The 19,455-nt window shown below is 41.3% G+C and overlaps 1 long non-coding RNA gene across 1 annotated transcript; it reads right to left on the bottom strand.

Moving 5' to 3' along the window:
* Positions 1-13,052: 13,052 nt before the first annotated feature.
* On the bottom strand, positions 13,053-19,005 carry LOC140657794 (uncharacterized). Its single transcript, XR_012044489.1, has 3 exons — positions 18,894-19,005; positions 18,085-18,214; positions 13,053-13,383 (listed from the first exon to the last, which is right to left on the bottom strand). It is a non-coding gene; the product is annotated as an uncharacterized lncRNA (long non-coding RNA).
* Between the last annotated feature and the right edge of the window lie 450 nt (positions 19,006-19,455).

The raw sequence follows: 19,455 nt of genomic DNA, 5'->3' as shown, positions 1-19,455 counted from the left end.
GCAAGTTCTGCTCCCCGCCATGAGGGCTGCAGCATCCATGCTCAGCACAGCAGGTAGCTTTTCCGCTTTTTTCTCTCTCCGTCCCCTTAGGTTCAGTGCCTAAGTGCTGGTCCTTGATCTCACTTGCAGACCTATTGCTACCCATTTGTCAGCCATCATTTGTGCATAGGCAATGTATATACGTATCAAGCAACAAGCTTTGTAGGAGTGCACTGCAAATGGGAGACAGAAATCTCGGGGAAAGCTGGAATCCTGGTTGGCCCAAGGACCTGAACTTTAAAGTCAGGACCACTAGATGGATTTAAAAAGCTCTCTTTGGTCGTTTTAGAGGCCTCTAAAATTCAATTATTTATAATACCTTTTTCTGTCTGAGGTATTGCCAGTATGATTCATCGTATAAAGCAAAGGTATTTGCCAGTGTACTTTATCACTCACTAACATTTTTAATAGTTCCTAATAGTTTAATAGTTTTTAATAGTCTTAATAGGTAAATGATTGGGCCACATCCCCAGCCTCTGCAGCCACGTGACATGCCTTGGGACCATTGCGGATGCTTGTCTTCATGCACGGCGAGTTCCCAGTCAGTGCCGGGATCTTCCCTGTGCAGGAAGGAGAGCCGGGATTCAGGCAGTGTGCCTCGCTCAGCCTTGCTGACGGGCACGTTTCTAACACAGGCGCTGCCTGCTCTCACCTTGCACGGAGGCACACGAAGGCAGGAGGCAATGTGCCCCGGCTCCCAGGCTCTGCTCTCTCCTGAATCCCCACAGGCTGGGCGGGTGCTGCAAAACTCCTTCTGGGCCCTTTAAAGTGTATCTTTGGGCCCCGTTTAGAAATGTTTGTTCTCTAATTTACCCGTTTTTTCCAAACCTTCCCAATAAAATATCTGTCTGTCCCATCACCCGGTTCCTTTTTATGTCCTACAATACACACAGGTACTGCCTCATGCCGTCCTCGAGGCAGAAGGCAATAGGGCGCTTTGAGGCTCTCACTCAGCATTACTCTAGGGAGATTCCCAGCGACGTCCCCCGGTCGTCCCCAAGGTGCACGGAGCTCTTCAGCAGCACAGCTGGGGTAAAACACAGGCATCTCCCAAGAGCCATGCTCTGCTCTGACTTGCCCTGGGGAATACTGCTAAGTTCAGTCGAGCCGCATGGACACCTATTTGCCGAGCCGAGTTTGCTGCTGGGGGGATCACGCCTCTTTCACGTGTATTTTGCTGGCTGCCTGAGCTCCAGTTGCTCTGTCCACATGCTCCCAACAACACCTCTTCTTGAGTGCCTCACTACATTGGGGTCTTACAGCACCTTTCTGATCTTTCCTTTATCAGCTCCCCAACCAGTTCATCTTCGCCACTCAGAGTCATGTGGGTGCTTTGCCTGTGACTCTCCTGAGTTGCGTGTCGTTCTTGCCTTGTCCTCATGCTCAGTCATCCATGCTGAATTATCTTCCACTCCTCCCTCTGGGAATAACTAAGGTTTTGACCCAGTGGGACTGTTTGTGTGCTTAAATGCTTTGATGGATCTGACACTGAGCTGCTTGCTCTCAAATCTAAGGTGGCTGGGGATTTCAGACTGTATTTTCAGAAACGGTTTGTGCACTGGGAATCACAGTCTAACTGAAAGTCAGCAAAGGACACTGACTTGTGCATTTTGAAGTATTTTATCTATCATCTTTAAACCTTCCTGTCCTCTTTAGTTTCCGAACAGCCATCTTCGCAGAGTTTTTGATCTCCTATAGAGTATATACAGCCGTAATAAGAAATATATTGTATTTCACTTCATTTCAGAATTCTCTGGGAGAACGTGACATTCCTTTTTTACTGACAGAAGATCGAGTTTGTAATTTCATTTTGAAGACTGTTCTGAACAAGTGGGGGAAATCAGAGGACCAGCCACATTTTTCCCCAGGTTTTCCCGAGTCCACCTTTGGAGCGTGACCTAGACAAAATTCTGAGCGTGGTTAATGTTTACACCTTTCTTGCACTGTGTGATTTAACTATCAATCAGAAATATAAAATGGGACAGCAGAAATATTTTTATGTGTTCTTACAATGTCCAAAGTTGTTTCTTACTGGTTTTATTTGAAGGAACTAGACACAATCCTGGCTGCCTTAACCACTGCCTTTGAGAGAGCTACAGCTGAGAAAATCCGCTGCCAGGAAGAAGTGAATAGAACTAACAAGGCTATTGAGCTGGCCAACAGATTAGTGAAAGGTCTGAGGTGAGGTCCTACAGGGCAGGCTAATGAAGCAGCCTACAGAAAGCACTTCTTTGTTATACACTACTGATCTGGCAATAACAGAGGCACTTAGCAAAGAACCTGATGAGCTGAAAAAATTATGTCATTATCATTCATTTTTTTCATAATAGAAACATGTTTTTGACCTTTGCATTTTCTTACATTTTGCCTCATTGTGGTATATATTAACTGTAAGATTACCTGGTAACTAACCTATCCACGAACATTAAGAGAAGAGAAATAGTCAATTGTAGATATTGACAATGAAGGCAATTTATTAAAATGCGATGACTATATTTGTAGCAATTAAACAACGCTAATGATACTGCCCTGGGTTGGGATACATAGAATATAATACAATTTGCACTACTTAGTTAAGCAATATGATAATTCTCTAATTATCTCTCTGAGATTTGCAATGGGTATTTCAGGAGAGAATAAATAATGGCAAAGCCATGAATTATCAAAAATCCATATTGTCTGTTGATCCAGGCTGGCTCAAGGGAATCCATACTCACTGATGGATTTTTCATTTATCATTCGTCTACTGATGAGGCTGCTTTTTATACACACACACACTTTTTACAGATACTTTATTTTATTGTAACATTAATTTAGGAAATCTCTTGTGGTGCCTCACTGCCATTATAGGTTTTGTGCTCTTCTACCCAGTACTTCCAAGCTGAGTTTGATAACCAAACATGTAGTAACCAGCAAAAATAAAAGAGCCATTTGTTATTAAGCAAAATTATATGGCTGAGTGTGGCTAGTGGAACTTAAAATATAAAACAGTGCTTAGAGTTATTTCCTGAATCAATAGAAAGGATTTATTGACTAGAGGGGAGGGAGGGCAGTGCAGAAGGCCCATTGTTTCTGTTTAAAGAAGCAAGATGAATGCATTTAAAACGTTAACATCCTGGCTGAAAGTGTAATATATTTTAGTGATTAATAATGCCTGTAAAATTAAACCATGTACCTAATACAGAATAATAAAATAAATAACATAGCAGACCTCTTTAAAGGGTGACAATAAATGATTGTTCCAAGGCGTCTGATAATAATATTTTCTTCCACCTAACATATCATATTGTTTGGTTCTACCGTGTCCCTCCCGCTGGGGCTGACAAGTGCTGGAATAGCATACATATAGAGATGAAAGGCAAAGTGTGTGTATGTTGTGGGGGGAGGCATAATGAAAAATAATCTAAAGGAGGAAACAGAGATGAAAGGAAAGAAGGAAAGTTGAGCCATGCGCTAGATGAAGACAGTAAAATGAATTTTAATGGAAAGCCCTTCAGCTGGTACCTCCCAAAGCACCAGCTCCATGAAGAAGGTGGCCAGCTCGACAGATTGGCGATGGGAAATTGAATTCATTCCTGTTGTTAGCTGTACCACACTCGGTCAAAGGCAGTAATAACCATATGACAGCTATTTGGTGACTTATAGGAAAAAGTCCGTTTTAATCCAGTCTGTGGTAAACAATAGGTCACTGTTTACTATTAGCAAACAGTGTAATGCTGACACTGCTGTACTGCCAGTCCTGGCTGTTTCTTTGCCTTATTTTTTGCTGAGAAGACACTCTCTTATTTCCCTAGTTGTATGGTTAAGTTATTGCTGTGAGGAGAATTGCTCAAAAATAGGAAAATAAAATTGTAACAACATTTCTTATAATAAGCAAATATGTAAAAATTAATGTATTAACCATTCTTTAGAAATATACCTTTACCATGACAACAACAAAAAATAACCAAATGTGCGTGTTTTCTTCCAATTCTTAGGGAAAGTGTTGACCAAACAGCAGGAGAGCTGATAGCGTCTAGCCAGGATCCCAGGGAAAAGCTTGCACCAAGTGTCATGTCAAATCTCTTATTGACTTTATGGCATAAAAGATCCTGCCCCAAAGTAGAAACTGGTTTTCTTCCTGCCTTCTTCTCTGAGCCCTGGCATGCAAGGACTATTTGGGGTGGTTGCATGAGTAGTTGTTACTCTGTACCAAGGAATTCTTTGCTTCTGACAGGTGCCAATTATGCTGTGGACATCTGCCCTGGAGGCATTGAATCAAGCTGACAACTCATTTTATATCAATCAAACAACAACCATTTTCAATAATTTCCCATCCAGCTGGGACTGAATTTGCACAAGTGATCTATGTATTAGAGACATTACCAATCCACAGAGACATTCAGAACCGTGATTATGTTCTGTTTTCCCACAGAAACTCTTGCATCTGCACAAGAAAGCAACAACTTTTTCCACTAGGCAAGAGGATGCTGACAACTCAATTTTGGTCACTTACTGCCAAACTCAACTTGCAACAGTCAACTTGTGTCAGAATAGAAGGGCATTTTTTTATGTCCAGGCTTGCCACATGCAAATCCTTTCTGTTGGATCTGATCCTCTAATCGATGTGAATCCGTAAGGTAATACTGAAGTACTCACTACTGTTTAGCCACAGTAGTGGGCAGTTTTTTGATAAACAGTTAGTAAATGAATGTTTCTTTAATCCTGTTTTCTAGGTAGAAAAGGAGAGCTGGCCTTATCAACAGAGCAGTATTAGGAACAAGAGAAAATGCGATGCAGAAATGTGTTCCAGACCGCAATCTTTCATTCTTGTGTTAGTTCATTTTCAAAGTGGTACTGGCATGAGCCAAAATCTCTGCCTGCTTTGCGTGAAAAGCAATAAGGTAAGTAAGGGCTTGCATATAATACCTTCTTCACAGCTCTATATTTTTTAAAATAAATGGTTAATCAGAAAAATCTAGCAGCTATTCCATTCCCTTTTTGACCTGTTAAACCACCATGTTGCTTATATGAACTTCCTTCAAATACTTTATTTAATAGGACAGTATATTTGGAGGCAATGAATTGGTAAAATGTTCTTCTGGAAAGGACCAAAACATGCCCCTTGCTAGTGTTTGAAGTACATTCACTAGCTGACTGGGGCTAGCAGTGACAACTAACCCACAGACCTTGGGAATATGGTTAGCAAGCCAGAACAGTAGGCAGGCTCACCTTCTTCTTGTATTCTGTTGAGTGCTATGCCCTGCTGTTTGCATAAGGAGACCAGCTTTTATTATTCTATTCTCTCCCCACTACCGTGCACCAGGGCAGCACAAAGCAAGATTTAGTGCTTGGATATAGTATTTGCTTGCTAGCAATTGTTATAGTTAAGGCTGCACTGAGACGTCCGTCTTAACCTGCTGTTCTCCCATGCTCATAATATTCTTTTTTTTAAAAAAAAATCCCTTTCATCTCAATTTTTTCATGCTTGTTATCAGCTGAAATATGATTTTTTTTGGCAAGCCTGAATAAAATTCATTCATTCATATTTGAATTATGCAAGGAAGGGGGTGTGGGGAGAAAGGTCTCTTTTTTTGCACATTCATAATTCACAAAAAAAGCTGCATATTACAAGCTGAAACTTTCCAGGTGGCTAGTTTTGACTGAAGGATAGTCTTCATGCTAATTACAAAGAGAGAATGACTGAAAGAAAAATGAAAGAGAAAAATTAAAAATGACACATATTGTGATTAACTCATTTGTTTTGTAGGTGTGTCATACAAAAGTTCCATTGTGAACCACTTAGGGCAAGTTTAAAGTAACAATTTTACTTAAGTTACGACAAACTACTATAATTACATAATATCAATGTTTTGTACTGCAATTTCACTAAGAATCTCCCTTTTACTTATGCAAATGTGGAAGCTCGCAGTGAAATCAGTGCAGAATCTTATGAATCATTAACTTTGGCCAGAAAGCTAGCCTGGGGAAGGAAGGGGGGGAAACAGCGTGTAGCGGCAGTTACTGTCTCCATGTCCTGCGTCTCTCTGAATGCCAGGCTGCCACAGAAAGTAACTCAGAGTTTTTGCAGCTTGTGCCAACTTACTACACTGACTGTCAGGGACGCCAAACCACTAAAGCTTTGGTATTCTGTTTTCCTTGCTATATTCCCGTGAACGTAACAGGCTGCACATAATCCGATCAGCACTGTGTGACTCTCCACGGTACCAAAGGGTTACTTCAGCAGAGGGTACCTGGGCAGCAGAAGCTAGGAGTGTTAGAACAGCCTCCCATCACTACATGGGAAAAAGGTGCTGTGACGTAACCTTCTGTGTTCTCATAAAACACCTGGAGATAAAATACAAGCATGTAAATAAAGCAATATAACTGTAATTTTAAACATCTGAAAGCGTAACTGGCAAGGGTTCCCATAGTAATCGCTGACCTTGCTCCACATGGAGCAAAGATGAGTTCAGCAGTTCCCCAGCACTAAGTTCCCAGTAACCTCTTGGAGGCAAGATAAGGACTGTTGGATTCAGTGCAGGAATCCTCATCTGTTTTTTCCCTGACTTTTGAGTGAAGTGAGGAGAAATGATATGGTTTTCCCACTGATGTTGTTTATTCTTACAAAAACCAGTGAGTGAATGCTGAGCCATACCAGCTTCTGTAACTAGGAATTTAAAACTTAACCTTTATTATTCTAGATCCCCATTCCAGGAACAGAAGGTCTTGATCCAGTCACCGTGCGGATGGATGATACAACAATTGGTAAATAGGAAAGTGACAGCAGTGCCTAGCAATGCCATGGCCACAGAAAAAGCCCCTGCTCTCACATATATAGTCATCATTGGCATATTCTGATCAACCTTCAGTGCCAGGGATCAAATGGATAAAAGTTAAACCTGGTTCAGATTTAAAAGTTACCTATTTGAGTCAAAAAGGGAAAGAGCTAGTTGGCAGCTACAAGTACTAGTGAGAGTAAAAACATCTGCCGAGCTATCAAGGAAACATGGCACCTATTTTTTTCTGAACTCCTGATGTTGCACAAGGCATTTTCTTAATGCCCCAGGAACCATAACAACTCTCCTAAAGCATTTTCCTACTTTAAGCTCATGGAAGTATAATGAAAGGGATACAGTACACACCGGCATTGTATTCCTTGTCTTTCGCCAGCCCTATACTGGGATGATTTTTATAGGTGCGTGTTATACAGCAGGTATTTCTTGCTGGAGTTGTCTACCTGTTTTGGTAGACAACTTGGAAGAAATGGCCGACTGACCCAGTACTTGCAAGTTATTTATGTTCAAAGTGTTTTTAATAGTCTGTTTTCTCCATCAGCTATCTCTCTGATTATGTTCTGCAGATATTCCAAGTATCTTCCTCTGAAAGCTGTCTTCCTACACCTGTAAGAGAGTTATCTTAACTCCTGAGGATTGCAGTGCCCGGACACGTTGACTCTAGCTGGATTTTTACTTGTCTATTTGATCCTTTCTTATTTACACCCTTGCGTGCACAATAGTTCAATGATTGCAATTTGAGCACTCCTTTCTATCTAGCTGAATAGTCCTCCCCAACACACCACCATCCTGATGTGTAATCACCCAGGAGACATAATCATTCACTTACTTAGAATAAAAATAATTCTCCTACCATTTGCTCCTTGCCTCCATTCTGCCCTTTTTCTCTGATTTATTACACTATATTCCTTATGGAAATATTTTGACATCCATCCCCTCTATTCAAGTCTTGTACCCACCCTTTGAGGGAGTGCTTTGAACAGCGGAAGGCCAGGATGAGTGGGTATCTCATATACTCACTCACCCTTTTATTCCAGTGTCATTTCCCCCACCTCCTCATTATATTCCTGAGCCCTTCCCCTCCTTCTAGTTTAGCTGTGCCTACTGCCCCTCCTACAGCTACCAGGCATCCTCCCTTCCCTCCCCTGCCCCTCTAGTAAATGACGGAAAATATTTCCTCACAGCCTCTGCTACTCAGGGTTGTGTCTGAGTATACAGGGATCCTGAGCCGCAGCCTGTTACGCTACCTGCCTTGTCTAAGCTCTCTAAATCACTTGACCCCAAGAAGGTTGCCACAGGACAGCACTTACCTACAGCGCAGGCTGGAGAGAAAGTGCTGCTAATGCAATGGCACAGGATTCCTTCGGCTCCGATCTTTGCTGCTTACTTAGATTGCAAGAAAGTATTTAGTGAGCCAGAGCGCTGCAATTATCACTCTTTAAGCTTAGTCAAAATTACTGTGGAATTCCTTAATTAAAAAGTTCAAGCTGAGAAGCAAAACGCTTTCAACTTCAGCCATCGCAGTGCCCCACTCAGTACTGTACCTTCCACCTCTTCTTATGGCTACCTTCACTTTCTCATGTTACCTCACATGCTGCCTGTCGGCTTTGCTTGTTAGGACCAGTGTCCCCTGCCCCCGACTGCCACCCCCACGCTGCACTGACAAGCAGAAAGCTCTTTATGCTGAGTATTGATCCAGTGGTATGCACCAGCCCAGGGTGGAAAAGCATCTCGAATTTCTTGCTTCCCCAGGAGCATTTGATTCTAGGAGGATTTTCATAGTGTGTTGAGACTCAGAAGATGGCTGCTATTCAGTAAATGTTGGTTGTAGTTCTGAGTCTGAATGCATGCTGAGGTTTTGCTCTTTCTGTGGCAATAAGCTGTGTCCTGGGACAATGAATTCTGCACATTTTTCCACAGTGAGCAGAAGAGCAGAAACGGGACTGCACTCACGCTGCCAGGCTGCTGTTCTTGCACTGGGGGATGTAGGTTTCACCAGATTTTTCACTGATTCTCCACAGAAAGCTTCCAAATCTGCTCTCTAAATGGGACTTTTAGATCTAAAGAACTTGGATCAGCTACATTGGTCCTTGGGACACACGAGGTCAGTTTGGAAACACTTGGAAAGCCCAGACTGAGGATGTTTCATGAATGTTTGTGTCACTCTCACACCTGTCACAGGCCCCCAGAACAGCACTTGCACATGCTGGAGACCTCACCACACAGCATACCTTTCACTGGCCTCAGTAGGCTGAGCCTGATACACAAATACGCACACATGCTCTTCACGGTGCTCAGAGGAACACACAATCTAAATGCATTTCTGCTATTATAAATCTAAAAAAACTTTGCCACAACCCAGGAGATGGCTCTGGAGTCACAACACAGCTAGGAACAGAATTATCTCGATGTTCCCAGGTACCATTCGTTAGCCTACAAATAATGCTTGTATGCAAAAATCTGCTTTCCATTTTGCATCTGTTAAATCTGCTTATGGACAGCAGATACACACAGCTGAACTGTGGACACAGAGACCTTAATATACCCATGACAGGAATCCAAGACTCATGCAGAACAGTTTCAAGCTTCAGAGGACACCAGAACGCCAGCCTGGATTCAGCTTTTGAATCCATAAATTACCTTAATCATTACAACCAATTTCAGCAAAACCCCACGCCTGAAACCATCAAATTCTAAGCTATTTGAAGCAACGCAAAACGAATTCCTTTTCCTGACCCTAGGCCTTTTGCACCCAGGCCTAGGCTCTGCAGGCGAGGCGAGGCGAAGGGCACCCACCCGCTGCCTGCAGGGCATTGCCTTCAGGGACGAGCTGCCTTGCACAGACAGGCTGGCAAGCTGCTGCATGTAGTTAAACAAATCAAATGGCACAGTAAATGTAGGTACCATTTTCAGGGTACCATTTCATGCTACCATTGACAAAAAAAATCTCCCAGTGGAGCATAAGCATCCAGCAGAGCTTTCACTAAGGTTCAAGGTCCTACATGTACTTGTTACTTTTTGTTGGCTTTTCGGTATCTTCAGCAGTGCAGAGCTTTCCTACCTGAACGCCAAAATAAGAGTGTTAATAACTGTAAATCAAACAGCAACTACATCAGAGCACGGTGAAGCCTTTAAAAACCTCCACATGCAGATGGCACAACACATTTGTGTTCACATGATACATTGCAGGTATGACCTGAATTTGAGAATGTTTGGAGATGTGATACTTTGGGTGCCATCCTGGTACTTCTGCTCAACAGCTAGCTCCACCAACTGGGGATTAGCATCCCAACATTTTCCTTCACTGAAGGAGGCTGACATGGCCTGTATATGGCTCCTCCCAGAAATAATTGTAGGAAATTGTTAGTCATAAATCTGGATATTCAGTGTGCATTTATTAGGGTTGAATAGGCAATAGTTAGCTAGCTTTTCTATTTTAAACCTTCCTGTGATGTACAGAATACAGTTCATAATTTTACGTCGTTCTCCTGTTTCTAGTAATTGAAGATTTAATTACTAAAATCTATGCTTACAATGAAGTTTTAGGAAAATATAATATTTGAAAAAAGAGATATGTATTTCCTTTATTAATATGGTTTGATTTATGGATTTGCAAACTTACCACTTCAGCCTGAACTCGTAAAGCAGAAAAATTACTTTAAGTTGACAGTGCTTTAGGATGAATTACTGATACTCTTTTTGGCTGCTGAGAGTAATTTCCTTCAGGATATTCTTCTGGCTGAGAAGCTGTAAACAATGAGTCTCACAGCAGCAGAAATAGAAATGAAGACAAACAACTAAAAGAATTACATCAGCTACAATAATAACCATTTTGATGCTGAATTTGGCTCCTTTGGGTCTAAAACAAATATGTTTATTTTTTAGAATTGTATTTGTTTCATAATCTGTATTTTTCAAGTCACTTATCCATGGTGAATGCATCCATGCGTGTGTGTGTCTACTCTCCAAGAATCACTGTGTCTCCATCATGAGAAAAATAAAATAAAACTTTTTAAATCACCATAAAATGCTTTAATTTATTTAAAGTAAAACTACAAGAGGGGAATTTTAGTGTTCCGTTTTACATACCATATCAATGTAGCTTTCTCTGGTACATTTTTCCACAACTCCTTATAGTGCTAGCTCATTAAAAATTGTATCGCTATTCATAGCCTGGAGCCCAGGACTACATTGAGCTGTTTGCATCTGTTGGACCATTTACCCAAGAGACCAGCTAAAACACAAGCACCACCAGTGGAAGGATTAGGGAGCAGGATGCATCACTCAGACATTCATTTTTACCTGGGGGTGGCCACAGTTGACTGCAGTAACACCTGGCCACTGAATGTGCGCTTCTCCACGTGAAAGTCAGGGATACTGAAAAGTTAATAAAAGTGCTTTCCAACTCCATAACTGCTTTGCAGGGCATATGATATTCCTTTCTGCTATGGTGATGCACATGATTAAGTATCTTGTGCAAGCAGTTACTGAACATGCAAACCGGGAGGTGGATGTTAAAAATCATTGCATTATTAAATGAGGAATAACATCTAATTTAATTAAGAGATAAATTTACCCTTAATAGTAAGCAAATGTTGTCAGGCGATATCAGTTGTACTTGCATATCTTTTCCATCATCAGGGTGCTTTAAAAACCTTCTCATTTACACACAGTATGTCTCTGAAATAGGAAAACAAGGCTTTGTTCAGATGGCGAATGAAGCAGAGTTCAAAGGACTTGACCAAAGAGTATCAGCAAGTCAGTAAACTCAAAATGTATGCTATCAATAAAATCATTAATGAAATCTCTCACAAGGGTTGTGTTTTTTGCAGTTAGGCTGCAGGAATTCAATGGCCATAAGAGTTATGCCCCATCTGGCTGACTTTTCTAGCTTCAGGCTTGCCCTGCAGTCTGCATAAAGGATGGGGAAATGCTCTTGGAGCTTCATGTAGTTATCATGCCTGAGCTGTCCTAACGATTGAAAGTAAGATGTTTCCAGAGAAACAAGCTAATGATGATCCAGGCATTAATAGCATGCACGTGTTTGCCTTGTCATGGTATTATCATCACACAGTCTTTAGACAACCTCAGACTTACTTACACAAAAATCAGTGTTTGCATTGCCATTATAAAATGTCTTACTTTAATAAATCTAAAGATTGCAAAGAAAATATTTCAGAGAGGAAACTGTAGAATATTAAGAAGAAGGAAACAAACATTTTGTTAAAATAATTTTGGGGAAAACAAAAGCCTTTAAGGATTTTGAAAAAGGCACAGCCGCCCTTGTGACAGTGTGGAGCTTACAGGAACTTTTACCGAATTCCACAATAGCTGCATTTGAACAGTAAGCTGTGGGAACTCACAAAATCCCAGGCAAGGAGATTGCCCTTACTTTAGAAATCTATACATTTTGGACATATTTTTCCATATCACTGTACTTCGTGCAGTCATTTGCATGGGAGGAGTAAAGACTCGTAGCAATCCTACTGCCCCCTTTGAACTGAACAACCGCAGAAGCTACAGAGACACAGAAAATCACCCCTTGATTTCTGAAGAGTTAAATTGCATCTGCAAACCATGTCAAGTTCCACTTGGAGTAAGCTCTGGTGTCTAGTGCATTTCTGCTGCTGGTTATTCTTTCTTGAACTTTCTGTTTCTTCAGGAAAGATATACTTGCATTCTCTCTGTTAATGAAAGAAGGGGACAATCCTGAAATGCTTAGTCACTTTTATATTGTGATTTTTACTGATGCCGTGAAGGAGTGACAGCATCCTTCAGTTAACAGAATTCAAAAGAGAAGGAGGAGGAGAAGGTGGAGAAAGATTATATAAAATGGATTTATAGGGCTTTTACAACTGAATTGTTTTCAGTATAATGTCACGCTCTTAGTGTGGGGGATTCTGCATGTGTCATGATTCTACAGATGTTCTTGCACGCTACATGCAGCTGCACTAGTTGTCATGGGCAAATTTAATAGCAAGATGCTTGCTACACGTTCCCTCTATTCTTAGTCCACAAAAACCACTGAGGGGAAAAAAAAACACTGCCTGATAGCTTGCTTTCTTCCCTTCTTTATACAGCCTTTTAAAACACTTAAAAAACAAACTTTGGAAACACTATCTTCTGTACTAAATTCTGTGACACCTGCAATTACAGCTCCATTACCTTTGCTAGAATGATTTGTCAACTGTGTTCTTTCTAACATTTATAATGCTAATTAAATAATTTTAAGTACCTGAAGAGGTCATATTCCTAACAGCGGGAGGTTCTTCAAGAGCTTGATCCTTCAAAAGGGAGAATACTTTCTGCTAAGTCCTGAGTATCCTCTGTTCTCATTGACTGCAGAGGAAACTCAGGAGCACTCCATACCAGAATACCACAGAGCCCAGTGCTGTCAGAAATTTTGCAGAAGCAAACTCAGAAGAGCTCTGCTACTCTCCTAATTTTCAAATCCTGGATCTTCTTTAGAAGTATTCTCCTTACTAAGCTTTGTTGGTCCAAGGCCAGTGTGTTATTCAGCTCTTCAGAGGGGACCATACCCTTGGGTTCCAGCTTCTTGCAGATGTATCTAGGAAGGAGAACACAATTTTGCAAAATTAAAAGAAAAAAAACCCCACAAATCTAAATTTTTCTCCTGAAAAGCCTATAATGTGCTGAAACATGGGCTGTCAGGTTAGTGGCAAGAGAGGTAACTGAAGAACTGGCCATGCGAGTAGAAATTTGGACTTCAGAGGAGGGAAGCTGAAAGCTGAAGCAGGAACACATCCAACTAAACTGAACAGGATAAAACTCAAGAAGAGGGTACAGCTATAGAACAAGTTAAAAGTGTTACACTATCAGTAAGTATATGAACAAAAATAGATGTTATAAATGAAAGGTATGAATTTAATTACTGTACCTCCTACAGTACAAGAAAGACATTAACCTACTGGCGCTAATCCAGTGGAGGCTGGAGCAGGTAGCATGTGAGGAGAGGCTGAGGGAACTGCGATTCTTCAGCCTTGGAACAGCCAAGAGGGCGAAGGGATTTATTGCTGTCTAAAAATACTTTGTAAGAGGCTACAGAGAAGAAGACAGAGCCAGGTTTTTCTCAGAGGTGCACAAGGGCAGGAAAGAGGCAACTGGAAGAAGTCAGAGCATGGGAAATTCTGACCAGGGAATCAGGAAAAATTCTTTACCATGAGGGTGGTGAAATATTGGCGGAGGGGCACTGGGAGGTTGTGGCACTCTCAAGGTGAGGTTCCTCCAGATGAGGAGGACTGTACATCCTCTCACGGAGAGTGACCACACTTAACAGAGCACCAAGATATGAATGACTATACTTGTAACATTAAAATATACATACGTTTACAAGTATGGTTGAAACTTTGAGTGCTTATAAAACATAGAAGCAAAGATGGATCAACAAGGTATAAATTTTTTTGCCATGGAAAATCATATTTTTTAAATAAATACACCATTTGTGTAGTATTGTATTGGAGGTATTTTAAAACATCTTGAATGTAGCACATGGTGGAAACACTGCATATATGTAAGATGTGTAGTCATGTATCAAGTTGGTGGAAAAGTTCTTTTTGTTACCAAGAAGCTTATCAGATAATTTTGGAAATGTATAACAAGTGTTTCTGATATTAAAGATGTGCATCTGTGAACACAGACTGTCAAAGAAAATGGAATATTCCAGTGAGTCTTTTCAGAAGAATGCCAGCAAATAGCATTGAAATATGCAATAGATACGTGAAGATATTAGTTTCCAGTCCTCAGATGATTGCTTAGCTCAAAAGTTAACCAGATGTGACTATGACATTTCTCCTTCTGTTTCTAATCAATCTCTACTCTTATATATGGGATCTAGTTGTGTTTGTGTACAGACCTAATTCCAGAAATTGTTGTGAATTACCTCATGTGTAAAACCTGCCTGATAGCGCGCACGCGCGCGCGTGTGTGTGTGATGTATCTTAGATTCAAGCATGTGATCTTAATTATCCTGTACCCTTATAGGTTACACTATGGTCTCCTACAGCTACAGGAATTTTTAACTTAGCTCTATAACTTATAGCTCTCATTTTAATAATCACAGTATTCCTCCTGGTTGTGCAAATTATATTGGCAAAGGAAATCAAACACTTTTTGTTAGCTGGTCTCCTGATGGCAATGAAGAAATACAGGTCAATCAGACCTACATAGATTACGGTGATTCAAGCGAAGATAGGAAAGTGTGAACGCTTCCAAGATCTGCTGCTCAGTCATGATTCTGCAGTCATAGAAGGGTTTGCAAATCCTTGCTGAACTGTGCAATTCACAGACTATCCAAAGGGACTTTACAGTCCAGTAAATGTGATTTTGCCGTTATTAGTAAAAAGCAACAAGGTTTGTATTGACATGACAGTGTAGGGTCTCAGCAATTCCCTGGGTTTGTCTGGGCCTAAGTAGATTTGAACTTGTTTTAGCTGTGATAGCAATGTGTTCCTCCAGCTGTGAGATACTCTTGACTAGATTTGTTTTAATTTAACTCTAGTTTATAGTAATAACAAATGGTTATTCACTGTGGACTGAACTGCCTACAGCTCTAGAATAAGTCGCAGGGAAGAGTGCAGACACAGATGATACAAATCAGTCATTTAATCACAGTAAGCTGATAGCGTTAAGAAAACATATAAAATTAAATCCAAGCAGACACCAGACTGAGGAGAAAGACATCCCCCTCCCATGAATATCACACTCCTCCTGGTGATGACTCATCGTAATACTCCCCCATTCCTTTTGAGAAAGACTGAAGTGTCAATCTTAAGACCCAAAGGAGTACCGGAGGAGTAAGCACAACACTAGAGAAGAGGGAAATTTTAGTGTAGCAATTATAACTCTATTTTTAATGAGGCCTTCCTGTATTCATTAAGTAATTTTGACTATTAGACTGTTTAAAACATTAATAGGGCTAACAGTAAATTCTTAGATCCATATATATTGTGCCTTTTGCCAATACCCTTTTGCCAATAAGAAGACTTTGAGTGTAATACTACATCTTAACATCGCCAATATCTTTAAGGACCTGGAAGCTGAAATAAACACCATAAAGATCACTGAAGCTCGCAAGCAGTTTTGGCCAGTTGCAGTCAATGCTGCCGTGCTCTATTTTCTCATGGACAAGCTGAATAAAATCAATCCAGTCAAGGTTACCACTCAGGAAGAGGTCAGTGTGTTTGCGTGCTGCTGTTTTAATCTAGTGTTACCACTGGCTTACACCTTTCTTTCCCTCCTGTCACAGGCTTTTACTGTTGTACTTCACAGGGCAGTGCAGTGAGCAAAACCCTCTGTCAACGTGAGGCTGAGTGTAAAGAACCTGACCGCCCGCATTACACCCTCAACTATCATTTACATCGGTCTCTTTGAAGGAGAAAAGCTTACTTTCACAGCCCGGTTAGCTCTCCCGCTACAGCATGAACCCTGCACGAGCTCCCATTTATGACTTTGTGTGCGTATATCTGTACATGCGGCCATGCAGCCCACGGAACAGCCCTTTGCCTAGTAATTCTCAGGCCTTGGTTGCGTGCCTTCCTGCTTCGCCACAGCAGGAGGGAATATGGACAAGTTTATGTACTTCTGCTTGGGTCTTCTTGCTGTAGCTTGAGCTGTTCGTGCTGATAACCAGCTCTGCCGGGCCCCTAGAAACTTCCTCCTCAGGCAATGAATGTCAGTCTGAAACGGTTCCTACAAACTGAGTTTGCTCTCAGCCAGTCCAGCCACTTTCTCGTTAAGGACAGAAAAGCATAATTTCACAGACTTTGCTGTGGCTGGGGGGCACCTCTGCAGGGACAGACAATTTTCTCATTCTCCACTATCCACCCTCACCTCAAACACCGGGAAGCACATCTACTTTCAAAGTAGCTCTTCACGTCCCTAGTGCTGCTGCCGCATGTACATATTCCTCCTAGAATGAGCTGAATGGAAAGAGTATTGTATAATGATCTCTGATTTCGCTTAAAGTGCCATCTTTTCCTTCACTGCATTTTGTCTGAGAAGTATGCTGAGTCTTGTGCAGCTGTGTTCTTGCTCTTATTCGGCACAGACCTCTTCTAAGTTTTGCACCCATACCAAGAGTTTCCTTCTTCCCTTTGAAAAGAGTGATAAATGGGTACAGAGCAGAGGAGCCCAAAGCCTGCACGGATGTGAGTCAGGACTAGGATGAAAATACTAACCTAATAAAAGAGGCTTCTTTGGTACATGTGTTGTGAGCCAGAAAGTGAAATCCCAAATGGAGAAGGGAAAGGGAGGACAAAGAAATTCAGATTCAGCTGCTGACCCTACTTGTTTTCAGAGCACAGAGTATCTACTGTACTGAACCATAAATCAGCCAGCCAGGGAATTCCTGCCCAGTCTCCTCGAGGTCATCTGGAAGTCACCTACAAGCATCTCACATGAGGACATGCACAATGGCTGACTCCAGCAAGGCGCCGAGCACCTTCTACTCTGGTCGAGGCTGGGATGCTCAGAATGCTCACCACCATGCATAGCTGGACCCTGCCTTTATTCGATACATTTCTGATTGAGCTGTGTAAACAAAATACAGTCCTGACTTGGAAAAAACACACTATATTTATTATCTAAAAACTAACTGGGGTTAAACCAATTGCCATTGTCAGGCATGCCAACCTTTAGAACAGATCTGGCATTAAATCATGGATGTCTATAGGGAGTTCCCTTGGATCATTTGATCAAATTATGCTCTTAGAAGTACGCTTCAAAAATGTCATCCTGGTGTAGGAGGAAAAGAAAGAAAATAAGGCAATGAAATTAATGGAAATCTGGAGAAATGAAATGTTGTCTCATGTATTTTGACAACGTAGACATCAGTAGGTTTGCCAGACAGATCAGCTTCAAATTTCAGATACAGCTTAAGCAATATTTGACTTGCACAAAATAAGCTAGTCTAAAGCACAAGCTACTTGCTAGCCATTTTCTTGGCTTTGCCCTCTTGAACCATTTTGCAAGTTTATAATAACAGCTCTGGCCATGCTTCTCCCATGCGTGAAGACCTTCCCCAGTCCCTGGGAAGAAAGCTGGCGTCTGACAACGTGGTCAATTTCTGGCCATAGAAGTGCTTTAAGTAACAAGGTGGGAAGGCAGCAGCAGCAAAGGGAGAAAAGATGAGAAGATGAAGAAAGGAGAGACTGCTGAAATAATCAGGTATAGATAGCAAGAGGAAAGAGCACTGAAATGCCTGACAGGCTGGGACAGAGAAATCCCACTGCACCTATAGTTTCATCGTTACCTTGCTTTGCAGACAGCACATTGTAGGTGCCTTTCCTTCGCTGACATCTGCTGCTGCACCCCATTACTTTCAACAATAAGACATCAGGCATAACTGGGCATAACTGAGGGATCCACGGGGCCTTTGGCACCTGCAGTAAGTTATGAAGAAAAGACGTTCTCATTGGTTTTTTGGACCTTAAACTGAGTTTGCTGGACTTGAAGGTGTTTGGTGGTTTTGGTGTTGTTGGGCTTTTTACTTGTGAATGCGACAAACTTGACAGTGAAGTCTAAGAAATATTTTTACAGATTCTTTTGAAACAGGCTCATACTTTAATACTGACTGTCTAGCCTCACACAACACACTGTGACTTGACTTTGCATTATTATGATGATGTATTACAGCACCAAGTAATAGAGATTGGTGTACTGAATTCAGGTTGGAGAATCTAAAAATCCATCCTCTTGTCTGATTTTCCTAAATCTCTTTCTGACCCAAGCACCTAAATATCCTTAGCCTGGTCATGTTCCACACCTTGAGCATATGGTCCTCTACCAGAGAACAGAATAATTCTAGGCAATTAAGGCACTTGCCCATATCCATTTCATCTGCAGGCCTTTGGAGGTGCAAACAAAACACTGGATGGGGAAGACGTGCTAATGCTGATAGTGCTTTAGATCATTTGATAATCTTTTTCCTGTGTTAGTTATTACTGAATGGAAATCAAATGCATGCATGTTAGGGCTAGGAACAGATGGCACTTCTGTTCTGTGAGGAAGAAATAGGGGCAAAGGGGCAGCAAAGTTGAACCTCCCCCTTCCCTGTCTTACCAGGATTCATTGTGTTGCCCTCCTGTTACAGTTGGCTGTGACTCTTTCTTGTTATAAAGAGATGTCAGAAGTTAGAGGGAGACAGACGATAACCTTAAATCCTTTACTGCATTTTACCAGGATTCTGAAAAAAAAAATTAAAAAATAAAAGCCAGCTGAAGGAGTTGGAAAATGTCAGTGAGGCATTACACAAAGAACTTGATACATTTGTTGACCTTTCTTCTTCCTCCACCCTTCTCCTCTAAGACGGATTTAGTAGTAGTGGGTGCTTAGTGCTATGAGTGCTTTCTTAAAAATAATTTAGATGCTATTGTCTGTCTGCCACTTGGAAAACATAGCTGTTTCTATGAGCCCCTGCTGAAACAGAAAAAAGAGGGTTTATTGAAATGCCTCCAAAAATGCACCAAAATTTCATTCTTTTCCTTGTCGGCTGAAACCCGTCTTGTTCTTGCCTTTACAGTCGTCTATTTTATTTTTTTAATTGTACTATTGTATTCAGGGTCTTTTCATTCTTATCCCCTATTTTACAAATGCCGTGTGTGGTATTAAGAGCTGAAGGCAG

The sequence above is a fragment of the Ciconia boyciana genome, chromosome 10 (assembly GCF_034638445.1).
Source record: "Ciconia boyciana chromosome 10, ASM3463844v1, whole genome shotgun sequence".
In the NCBI taxonomy this organism is placed as follows: domain Eukaryota; kingdom Metazoa; phylum Chordata; class Aves; order Ciconiiformes; family Ciconiidae; genus Ciconia; species Ciconia boyciana.
This window is presented reverse-complemented; position numbering and strand designations above follow the sequence as displayed.